The sequence below is a fragment of the Peromyscus maniculatus genome, chromosome 3, assembly GCF_049852395.1.
Source record: "Peromyscus maniculatus bairdii isolate BWxNUB_F1_BW_parent chromosome 3, HU_Pman_BW_mat_3.1, whole genome shotgun sequence".
Lineage (NCBI taxonomy): Eukaryota > Metazoa > Chordata > Mammalia > Rodentia > Cricetidae > Peromyscus > Peromyscus maniculatus.
Genome location: NC_134854.1, coordinates 86,351,635 through 86,363,722, shown reverse-complemented (window position 1 = coordinate 86,363,722; position 12,088 = coordinate 86,351,635). Strand labels below are relative to the sequence as shown.

At 42.0% G+C, this 12,088-nt stretch overlaps 1 pseudogene; it reads right to left on the bottom strand.

Moving 5' to 3' along the window:
• The window catches only part of LOC121828223 (60 kDa heat shock protein, mitochondrial pseudogene), a 131,249-nt pseudogene extending 122,680 nt beyond the window's left edge, over positions 1–8,569 (bottom strand).
• Between the last annotated feature and the right edge of the window lie 3,519 nt (positions 8,570–12,088).

Below are 12,088 nucleotides of genomic sequence, written 5' to 3'. Positions count from 1 at the left end.
CATGTAAAAGATATATGTTAAAGAGTTTTATTTTTAAAATTCCACAAATTAGCATGTTCAAATATAATTGTGACCAGCTCTCTAATTTTTACAATGTCTTGTTAAAAACAAAACAGTCAGACTTGGTGCACAGCTTCCTTAATCCTGGTACTTGGGAGGCAGAGGCAGGTGGATATCTAGTTCAAGGCCAGCCCATTCTGTAAAGTGACTTCCAGGATAGCCAGGACTACACAGAGAAACCCTGTCTCAGGAAAAAAAGTTTCATTAAAGAGCTTTTAAGGGCATCTAAAATGCAGCATAAACTTTCTCTATTTTAAATCAAGAATAAAAACCCAGAAGCATAGGAAACACATCATTCTCAGGAGCGCACAAAATGTAAAGCTTTGTGAGTTTTGTTGTTTGGGATTTTTGCTGTTGTGAGTTTTTATTGGTTTGTTTGTTTTGCTTAGCCAAACTTCAACTGTATTTAATATGAGAGACTTAAAAGTTAAGACATTGAAAACTAACAAATCAACTGTAGGTTGGGGAGATGGCTCAGTAGATAAAGTATTTTCCATGCAAGTGTGAAGAATTGAGTTCAAATCCACCAAATCTACATAAAGCTGAATACAGTAGCATGCATGTCTATAATCCCAGCACTCCTATGGAGACACTACAAGTAGAGACAGGAGAAACTCCAGAAGCTTGAGGTCAACTAACATGGTATGTACAGAGGAAAAGAAGAGAGACACCCAAGGTTGGCCTCTGACCACATGCACACACAAGACACCTCATGCAAAGACTAAAAAAATCAGTGAGGGTAGTGGTGATGCAGCCAGGTGGTGGTGGCACAGGCCTTTAATCCCACTACCTGGGAGGCAGAGCCAGGCCAGTCTCTGTGAGTTTGAGGCCAGCCTGGTCTACAGAGCAAGATCCAAGACAGGCACCAAAATTACACAAAGAAACCCTGTCTTGAAGAGAAAAAAAAAAAACAACAAACAAAAAGCAAACAACAAACACATTAGTTTCTAAGCTGGACATGTCCTGTGGAATAATCTTCTTGTAAACTGTGAAGATTTGTCACTCAAATTGGTTTAATAAAATGCTGATTGTCCAGTAGCCAGGCAGGAAATATAGGCAAATTAAAGATGTTTATTAGTGACAGTCATCAGTCAGTATCCCAGCTTAGGCATGCTGGGAAATTCTGTAGCTAGCTGAGTCACAGAGTAACAAAGACATCCTGTGATTTGCGGAAAAGAAATGATGGGACCTGGAGACAGACACTCTACAAAATCATCTTGGAATCAAAGCCTGCATCAAATACACTAGATTTAAGATTTTAGTTTTCTTCTTCTGATTCTAATGCTGCACATTCCTCATCTTAAAATACTCACTTGGGTGGCAAACAAACTGTGCTTATATCTAACTCTCCAAAAAAAAAAAAAAAAAAAGAGCATGGTAACTAAACAAACAAAGTTAGAAAAAAATCTCACAAGAGCCAAAACATCATGGTTGGTGAGGAATACAGCTTTCAACTGCTTTCTATGTTTATATCCACTACTTCATTTTATACATACACAGTTCATAAATACCAGGCCTGCTGGGGGTATCTGTACTGGTTTTTCATTTTAAAAATAGATATGAAAATATATGTTTAGAATTAAAATCTGCAGCATTGCTGTAGTGAGACTCTTTTCAATCACCAACTTGCACATTTTGCTCACTAAAGACAAAGGCAATTGGTGTCATTTATAGAATCTTAAAGTTGTATCTGAAATGGTCATGAGTGTGATATTTGAAAATCCTTGATAGTTTAGTAGAGACCCAGAAACTGGAGGAGGACCAGTCAAATAAATAAGCCATACTGTGATGAACAGAGCTGTACTCTGAAGACCCCAGTGTACCCCTCAGAGGCCTAAGCTTACTTGTCTATTAGAGAATTGTGGCAAAGAGTGATTAAATGAATACACTACTGATATGAAAGGGGTCAAGGGCTGGAAAGATGGCTCAGTGGTTACAAGCACTGATTGCTCTTCCAGGGGTCGAGTTCAAGTCCCACAAACCACATGGTGGCTCCCAACAGTCTATAGTAGGATCTGATGTCCTCTTCTGGTATAAAAGGTATACATGCAGACAGAGCACTCATATATATAAATAAATAAATCTTAAAAAAGAGAAAGGGGTCAAACAAATTTGCTAAAATTTGCTAAGCTAGATTCCAGAGTGTTAAACAACCTCTGGTCTCTGACCTCATTGACAGACAGCTAAGCCAATGGCAGCTATCCCGTCTGTCCATTCAGTAAAAGCCTAGTAATATTTCTCAAGTGGGTACAAGTTTGGAAACCTGGAAAATTAACACACTAAAGAACCATGGAAGAAAATACTATTTCTGTGGAGGAGATTGGGACAAGCCTGGCTTCTAAGTAGTTGTTTTTAAAAAATGCTTATGTATTTCCCAAGATTATATTTAACAAGTTTAAAATTATCTTTAAATACTGAGGTTTTGAGGCTGAAGACATGGTTCAGTAGTTCAGACACTGACTGCTCTTGCTTAGATCCAGGACCTGGTTCCCAGCACCCACATGGTGTCTTACAACCATCTGTAACTCCAATTCCAAGAGATTTGGTGCCCTCTTTTGATCTCTGTGGGCACCAGGAACACCCATAGTGTGTATTTTTGCATATATGCAGGCAAAATTCTCATGTACACAGAAATAAATACTTCTTTAAAAAAAGAACAGTAAAGAATAGAAAATTTGCAACACAACTCAGCAAATTATAATCAAAAGATGTTTTAATGAAACACCTTTTGAGTGATAGCATTAATAGATATTAAAATACACTTAAGGATTCCCAGAAAGTGCAGTGGATTGCACTATGAGAAGATAACAGGGGAAGAGGACCCGGGCTTGATCACTACACTTTATGGAACTGCTATGATAATTTTTCTACGTCAAATTTGCTAGAAAGAAAATATGATGTGTAGAAGTATATAATGATCATCTTTTCACCCAAATGAGCACTTTTGCATAAGTCTATGAGAACATGTGCCTTTATTTCAATAACATATTTGAAACATCAGGGCTGAGAGTGTAACTCAATGGTAGCATGTGCACCAAGCATGCACAAAGCCCTTGGTTCAATCCATACTATCACAAAATGAAATGGAATCTCAGTATGTTTTTAAAAGCAAAATAGTCTCATCTTCAACATGTGAAAGGAATTCACACAAAGTGAGTTGTCCTCCAGGTGAAAAGGCATCCATGCAACTTTACAGTTCACTGGTAGTTTTGTAGAGCTCTGTACCACAAAATTAGATATCCAGGTACGAAAACTCTGCAGAAGAAAATCCTCTTTGCTGATGTGATAGTTTACCACTGAACCTTACGAACTCAATCACTAGGCATGTTGGGTCCCTCCATACAGCAGATGCTATCCTTGTCATACCTGAAGCAACTTTTTAGGCATTCCATATGGCTTGCAGAACTGTTAATGAGTACATGTAAAAGCCTGTGGGCTGGACTAAAACTGAACTGTTCAGACAATTGATTTATGTGTGAGAAGTGTCATGGATAAGGAAATTCATGACATTATTGCAATTAAATAATTATATGGTGACTTTTAATTCTAACTATAAAATTCATCAAATATAATTTCAGAATTACACTGAGAAACAAAACACAGTATTCCCTGGACAACCATTTTTTAGAGCTCAGGGTGGTATTTATCTTCTAATATTCATAAGCTTGCTGGTAGGTATTTGTTATATAAATAGAAAATGACATTAAGTACAGAATTCTATAAATGAGGAAGTACTTATGTTTGCATTATTATGCTAGTTCCATGGATACACTCTGTAAAGAGAGCTATCTGGTTGGACTGATGCACATATAACGACAATTTCTAGCATGTTCAGAAAAGAGATCAGGGCCAGGAATAGAGAAAGTTGGGTTATGGTCTATTCACTTTCTTCACGTTACATCCTGAACCAATTCTTTAATCTCTTTAAGCTTACATTTCTCCATTGTTGGGTATTGTCTGAGGTTGTTAATATTCTATCCACTTCTAAAATTGGAAAATTCCTTTTGTCTTCTATTTCATATTTTTGTTTCACAAAGAGCAAGTGTAGAAGAAATGATGTAATGTTAGATGTAGAGAAATATGTACCCATGTATACACACACAGTAAGTGTGTATAAAGAAAGAGACAAAAAGGAAACAGACAAGGTAAAAGCTAGGGATGCAGGGTAAATTGCGAAATACAGACCAGAATTCTCGTCCTTCATCGAGGAGGTCACATGAGCCGCTTAGAATCCTTCTTGTGCATTCTTTCCTGTTCTTAGTCTGGATTAGGAGGGGGTGGGGTTTGTTTTCACTCTCATACTAAAGCATTTGATCAAAGAATTTTAAGAACAATGTGGATGAGCAGGGTCAGTATTTTATAACCAAAACAGTTCATACAGGCAATAGACACAGAGTGCATTCTCCATCACCAGCAGATTAGATGAAGCCATACCAGAATGGGACAGACTAAACCATGACACAAGCTAGAGATGGGGAGTTAGCTCTCCTGTTAGGTGCATAAACCATCAGAATCAGCACTCAGAGGTTAGGTTCCATACACCAAAAACAGTGCATTTCATCTGTATTGGCATCCTATTTCTAGAGACGTACCTTAAGATAAAATCCTGTGCCGGGCGGTGGTGGCACACGCCTTTAATCCCAGCACTCGGGAGGCAGAGCCAGGTGGATCTCTGTGAGTTCGAGGCCAGCCTGGGCTACCAAGTGAGTCCCAGGAAAGGCGCAAAGCTACACAGAGAAACCCTGTCTCGAAAAACCAAAAAAAAAAAAGATAATAATCCTGCAATTTCATGAAGGAGGTCTTTTGTTTGCTAAAGGATGTTAATTGTGGAATTTACTAAAACAATGAACATTTCCAGCAAGATGTCCATCAAGTCTAAGAGCCTTCATTTCATCCCAGAACACATGGAAAGAGAGAACTGACATGCATGCCTACTCTGTCTCTCTGACTCTGTCTGTCTCTCTCTCCCTCTCACATACAAATAAAAACAGAGAATATGGTTAAATAACATTTATCAATGGTGAAGGTAAATAAAATCATAGAAAACAAAAGGGTGAAGTAATTTGCTTTTACTTCACATAATTTAAGAAACGTTTTTTATTGCCTGTTTTACATCACTTGTGCGTAGACAAAGCTTACAAATACAGAGCCTTTGTTATCTTTCTCTTTGTGTTTTGTACCTCTGACCAAATCTGACAAATTGTTAGGAGATTAATATATGTGGATGAATGAATTTATAAAGGCAGAATATGAATATGAAATATATTCATAAATACTAACTTATTGTAAACTGTTAAAGATAATTAAGATATACAAGGTAATGGTCAGTCATGCTAAGTACAAATGTAATTTATTTACAGAGATGAGCTTGAAGGGTGAGAACAACTTTTAATTTCCCATCATAGTCTTCTGTTATTAGCCATCATATAGAATCTTTACGTGTTGTCAAAGCTAAGCCTGAAACAAGTACATCAAAACAAGTTTAAAGTAAACTTCAAAATCAAGTATATTTAAAAATTGGTTATAAAAGATTGAATGCTTGAGTAAAATGGATTAAATTTACAATACAATTGCAATGGCAGGTAGTCCCCAGGCTTAAGTCATTCCCATGGATAAAACACCATCACCAGAGTGAGTTACACGATAACTTCATTACAGGACAAGGATGTGTGGAAACTAAGACCAACCAGAAATCTGCTTTTTTACTTTTGGCTGCATAGGCCAGACCAGCTTTGCCATGAAGACTAAACCAGAAAGAAACCTCCTTATCCAAAGATGAGGTACATGATAGCAGGATGGATTCTCTTGCCCAGTGGAAGACCTCAGTCTTCACCCACACCCTAAATGCCTCAAACAACAGGGAGGCAAATAGCAATTACTCTGGCCTCAGTGTTTCCCAAACTGACTTATGAAACTGCTGTGAACAGGGGAATCTTGTATCTAAGCTTACCACAACTGAACTGTATGCTAGTTCAGTTGGCCATGCCCTTTACCTTGGCTTTCAGTTCTTCCTCTTAGCAAAAGCTAATTCTAGGGTTCACTCCTTAGCCACCCATATTCCCCGATCAAAGGAGGATACCAGACACCCTGTCATCAAACTCACAGCTTTGGAAAGTTATTCAGAATATCCAAGTGGTGTCTTTGACCATTGGTTTTATATCTGTAGAGTCAACAAATGATTCTATTAAATGATGTCCCGAGCTCTCAGATTCCTCAGGAGGAGGTGACTTAGATGAAGGAGATCCTCTCCAACCTGCACTCACCTGTGGTGCTGTAGGAATATAAACTAATCTCTACCCAGAGGGAGAGCTCCAGGGCCAGTGACTGAGCTCTCACCTTGAAGCATACAAGGAGTATACAGGCTTTGGCAGTGATGGGATGTTTTCTAAAAAATTTTAAAAGTCAGTATTTTTTATTATTTTATAATTTAATTTAATTTTACATATCAGCCATAGATTCCCCTGTCCTCCCTCGTCCCGCCCCCCTGCCCTTCCCCCAGCCCACCCCCCATTTCCATCTCCTCCAGGGCAAAGACTCCCCTAGGGATTCAGCTTAGCCTGGTAGAGTCAGTCCAGGCAGGTCCAGTCCCCTCCTCCCTTCACCCAGGCTGAGCTAAGTGTCCCTGCATAAGCCCCAGGCTCCAAATAGCCAGCTCATACACTAAGGACAGGTCCTGGTCCCACTGCCTGGGGGCCTCCCAAACAGTTCAAACTAATTAACTGTCTCACTTATCCAGAGGGCCTGATCCAGTTGGGGGCTCCTCAGCTATTGGTTCATAGTTCATGTGTTTCCACTAGTTTGGCTATTTGTCCCTGTGAAAAGTCGGTATTTGTTAACGCTCACTGAATCTTGTTATCTTGCTTTACAAATTATGCTGTATTTTTTAAACAGAATGACGTTAAATAATATGCCTACTGCTGTTAGTATGTGCTGACCTAGAGATTTGCCCATAATCAGGAGTAAAGAGTGAGCTTCACCTGTCGAGGGCTGCCTGCCCTGGGTGAGTAAAAGAATCCATTGGCCTGCATGGTACTTTCCAGTGCCAAGCAGTTGGAGCCATTATGGTGAGCAAATATACGGTGGGATATGGAAGAGAGAGAGAAAAGTAGAATGGTTCACATCCTGTGGAGAGAGGCAGATTTGGAGAGGTGAAGGCAGTATGGAATGGGCTGATGTGGGTGGCCTGCTTGCCTGGTGCCATGATGACATCTAGGCCTGAGCTGCAGCTTAGGATCATGTCTGGGTCTGTGGCCTTGCTGCGCAGCCTGGGTCTGTGTTGATATCCATGGTATCTGTTTCCATGGAAGGCCATGTGGATGCCTGAGATCTGGGCTGCCACCTAGGGCCATGTTAGTGTCCAAGGACCACTCTGCAACTGGGGCAATGCTGATCTGAGTGGCCTGAGATGCCACCTGGGGCCATGGTGAAAACTGAGCCTGGATTACTGCTGAGGACCATGTCTGGGTCATGTTCCTACTGTAGCTGAGGTCTGTGTTGATGTCCGAGGTCCCTGATGCTACCAAAGGCCATAAGAATGCCTGGGTTCTGGGTCGCCACCTGTGTCCATGTTAGGACCCCAGCCAATGTAGGTGCCCTGTGCTGTTACCCGGGGCCATGGAGTCATTTGGGTCCAAGCTGCTTCTGAGGGCCCTGTCTGGGTCCATGGATGTACCACAGCCATTATCTGCATTGATGCCCATGGCTCCTGATACCACTGAAGACTGTGTAGATGCCCAAGGGCTAGGCCAACTCCTGAGACCATTTTGGTGTTAGGATCATGCTGCCACCAGGGCCATACAGATCAGAGTGGCCTGATTATCACCTGTGGCCATGGTGATGTTCAGGCTTGAGCTGTGGCTGTGGGCCATGTCTAGGTCCTGCATTGATGTGCATGGCTCCTGTTGCCATCGAAGGCTATGTGACTGCCTGGGGTCTGGGCTAACACCTGAGGCCATGCTGGTATTTGAGGGTCATGCTGCTACCCAGGCTACACAGATCTGAGTGTCCTGCACTGCCATGTGGGGCCGTGGTGATGTTCAGGCCTGAGCTCTGGCCTAGGGTCATGTCTGGGTCCATGGTCCTGCCACAGCCAGGGTCCGTATGGATATCCATGGCACCTGTTATCACTAAAGGCCGTGCAGATTCCCTGGGCCTGGGATGCCATCTGAGGAATATTAGTGTCTGAGGTCCACCCTGCAGCCAGGGCGATACCTATGTGAGTGTCCTGTGCTGTCACATGGTGACATCTGGACCAGGTTGGTGCTGAAGACCACGTCTGGGCCCATAGTTCTACTGCAGCTGTCGTCTGTCTTGGTGTCCATAGTTCCTGTTACCATTGAAGGCTGTATGACTGCCCAGGTTCTGGGTTGTCACCTTCGGCCATGTTGGAGTCTGGGGACCAAAGTGCTTCTGGGCCCATGCTGATATGGGATCCCCTTGTTGCCACCAGGACCATGGTGATATCTGGGCCTAGGCTGCTGCTGCAGGCCATGTCTGGGCCCATGGTCATGGTGATATTTTATTTGTGCTGGAATGTGATTTTATTTGTATGTTAATAAATAAAAGTGCCCGGGCGTCAGAACTAATAGCGAGCCATTTAGCAGAAGTCTGGCAGTGGTAGCACACGCCCTTAATCCCAATTACATGGCAGGCAGAGTCTGTGTGTTCAAGGATACAGCCAGCATGGAGACACATGCCTTTAATCTCAGTACCAACCATAGAGACCTAGAGGTCTGAATAGACAAGCAGAGACAAGGAGGTCATGTGGTGGGTTTATAACCAAGGGGACGGCAGAACAGAAAGTCAATAAAATGACAGACACACAGGAAGTAGTTCTCTTTCTCAGGGGAAGGGCAGCAGCGGCAGTGGGTGGTAAGAAGATGGTCTCAGCTTTTGGCTACTGCTCTCTGATCTCTGGGCTTTTAACTCTGCATTTGGTTCTGTGTTTCTCATTTAATAAAACCATTCAGAATTACATCTACACATGGTCTTGCTGCAGCCAGGGTCAGTATTGATGTCTGTTGCCGGTGTTACACAGTGGCCCATGCAAACCGTGTTTTTGAACCATATGTTGAAGTATGAGGGCCGTGCTGAGCTGGCCCCGCCCCTCACTGGCCTAGGCAAAGCTGCACCCTTTCTCACCAGAGAGCAGACTCCTCATTGACCATGAAACAGGGGATCCTGAGGACCACAGCAATGGGAGAGCTTGTCTTGCCCCTCATTGGAGAGCTGGTCACTGTGTTTGGGAAAGCTGACTCCACCCATCACCTGAAAAGGGTAGTCCCTGCGACCTGGACTCAGGTACCACCTAGGTACCCATTCAGGGCCTTGAGTTAGCACTCCCAACATCTACCTGATCTATGATTTGCTCAAGTGTTTGAAGGGACTGGTCCTACAGAACCATAGCCATAGGGTCTTGATGATTGGGGGCAAGAGCAGGATATCCAAGAGGAGATTCAGTGAGGGTCCAGTATTGATGATGTACCAGAAGCCAGAAGCCTTGACCCTGACCAACAATACATTACACAATGAACATTTGCACGTAAAGCCGTTGGGACCAAAGGGAATACTGAACAATGTACAGCAGCTCTCAGTGCCACTACAACAGATGAAGAGTTAATGGAGAGATGGGAAATATGGAGGAGTGAAGTGGTTTTTTTTGTTTGCTTTGAGGTTTTGGTTTTGCTCATTTTTTTTATTTTTAAATATTCTTATTAGTATTTTTAATTTTGTTATTTCTTTTTAAGTTTTCCTTTGGCACAGGGTGAAGGGCTGATATGGAGGGACTGGGAAATGCGTGGGACTGGGGTGTGCATGATGTGAATTTTTCCAAAGAATCAAAAAGAAAAAAGATTATATTATATAAATAACTAAGAGTTGGCTTCAGTCTTCTTTGCTAATTCAGTTCATGTTACATGTATGTTGTTTGTTACAGATTTGACATGACTGACAGTTTCATCTTTCATCTGTTGGTTGAGTGTATGGAATGAGAAAGTAAAGAGTTTTAAATGATTCCGTTAATAGGGTTAATTTAAAAAATTCTGGTTGTTCAGAGTAAACTTTGTAAAATAAATCGTTTCCTCTTGACAAGGCAGTCACTCTTTCAGGGAATACACATTTTAAAACTGAATCTTAAAAATAATTTCTTTTGGGCAAATGCAACTAAGAATTAAGTTGTTTCTCTATGTAGTTAGAAGTTTTCCTGTGTCCCAGTCGGCCAGCAGTTGGGACAAATCTCTCCCATTTGTGTCCCCAAAGTAAACACAGAGAGGCTTATATTAATTATAACTGCTTGGCCACTTGCTTGGGCTTATTACTGACTAGCTCTTATGCTTAAATTAACCCATAATTCTTATTTATATTTAGCCACATGGCTTAGTACCTTTTCTGAGTTCTGCCTTGTCATCTTGCTTCCTCTGTGTCTGGCTGGTAACTCCTGATTCTGTCCTTCCTCTTCCCAGAATTCTCCTTGTCTGCTTATCTTGACTATACTTTCTGCCTGACTACTGGCCAATCAGCATTTTATTTATCAACCAACCAGAGTAACACACTTTCACAGCATACAGAATGACATTGCACAGCATCTCTATGTAGCCTGACAGTATAAAATATATTAACTGTAATAGGTATAACAATTTGATGGTAACAAAAAATATGTGTTAAATCATGTTTTCAAATAATGGATATGGTCAATTGAAGCAATAGTCCCAATTTTTAAAATGTCAGCTTTTCAGATTGTTTCTAAAAAATTATATGTAACTTGAGATTCTCTGTTTTTGTTTCTTAAATAACAGCTGGTTTTGTTAACATCTGGAACAAATATAGAAAGTTTATCCTATGTGGAAGCGAGGGATACGACTTAGACACTTTCTGTTCAGATTCATCCCTTGGATGCTGACTTTGACTCCTTTTACAAAACTCTAGCTGCTTGTTCCTTATGCAAGAGTCTGATGTAAACAGCTGATCAGAGTCACCTTATCCCTCTCCAGAGCTCCAGTGCATGCTCCAGCCAGTTGGACAATAATAAATAACCAATGTTAATGTTGATACAAAAGCCTTCTTCATGTGATTTCATCTATTAACAGAGTGGCACAGTTAATACCCCCGGCTCACGTTCTGGATTTTGCCAACTGTTCCATTTTGTCATAACCCCTTGGGTGGACCCTCTTCTGAGGGACTCTATCTGCTGCTCCCCTCATGACCCTTCTGTCAGCCTTGACCAAGAGATGAATACTCCGAATCCCTAAAAGCAGTCTAGGTGACCTCTAAAAGGGGAACTAATGGTCAATCCAACTCATCCCTCTTCTTGTCACTCTGGTCTTTGTTTTTGGGACTCTGAACTGAAACAGGTGGGCTGATGCCTTGTTTGCATCAATTAACCTCTCTGTCTCAGCAGCTCAGACCTGCTTACCACCCTTCAGGACCAGCTTGGCTGCTGGAATCCTCCGAAGTTTAAAAGGACTAGCTCTGACCACCATTGAGGATAGGATCTGTGCCTTCCTTGGACAAAGCTGCCCACACCAACACATCCCAACTGTCTGAAATGGGGCCTAAAGACACAGAGACCAGACACTTCCATCTGGCTGCCTCCCACTCTGCTCCTCCCCCCTGATGACTCTTCCTTCCTTCTTATCCTCATTCCTATGCTCTTACTCTGTTCTTTAAATGTTTCACTTACTGCACTTCACCTTCCAACCAAACACAATGTTCCACATAAGCTCTCCTAGTAACTTTCACCCTACAACAGCTCCATTTGTTCCCGGACACATCAGCAAAACGTGTAAGGGAGGGTGGCCCCCTCCGAGTCTGTACAGGACACACCCAGACACCAAATGATCAGCACAAAGGAATTTTCTAACCCAGAAGGGCAAGCAGTGGGGTGGGGGTGGAGGGGAGGCTGCAAAGGCATCATCATCATCATCATCATCATCATCATCATCATCATCATCATCTGCAACAGCAAGAGCAGCAGCAAGCAAGAGGAGGTGCCCTTAAAGGTTTTTAAGGGGAAAGGGGGTGGGGTCTGTGC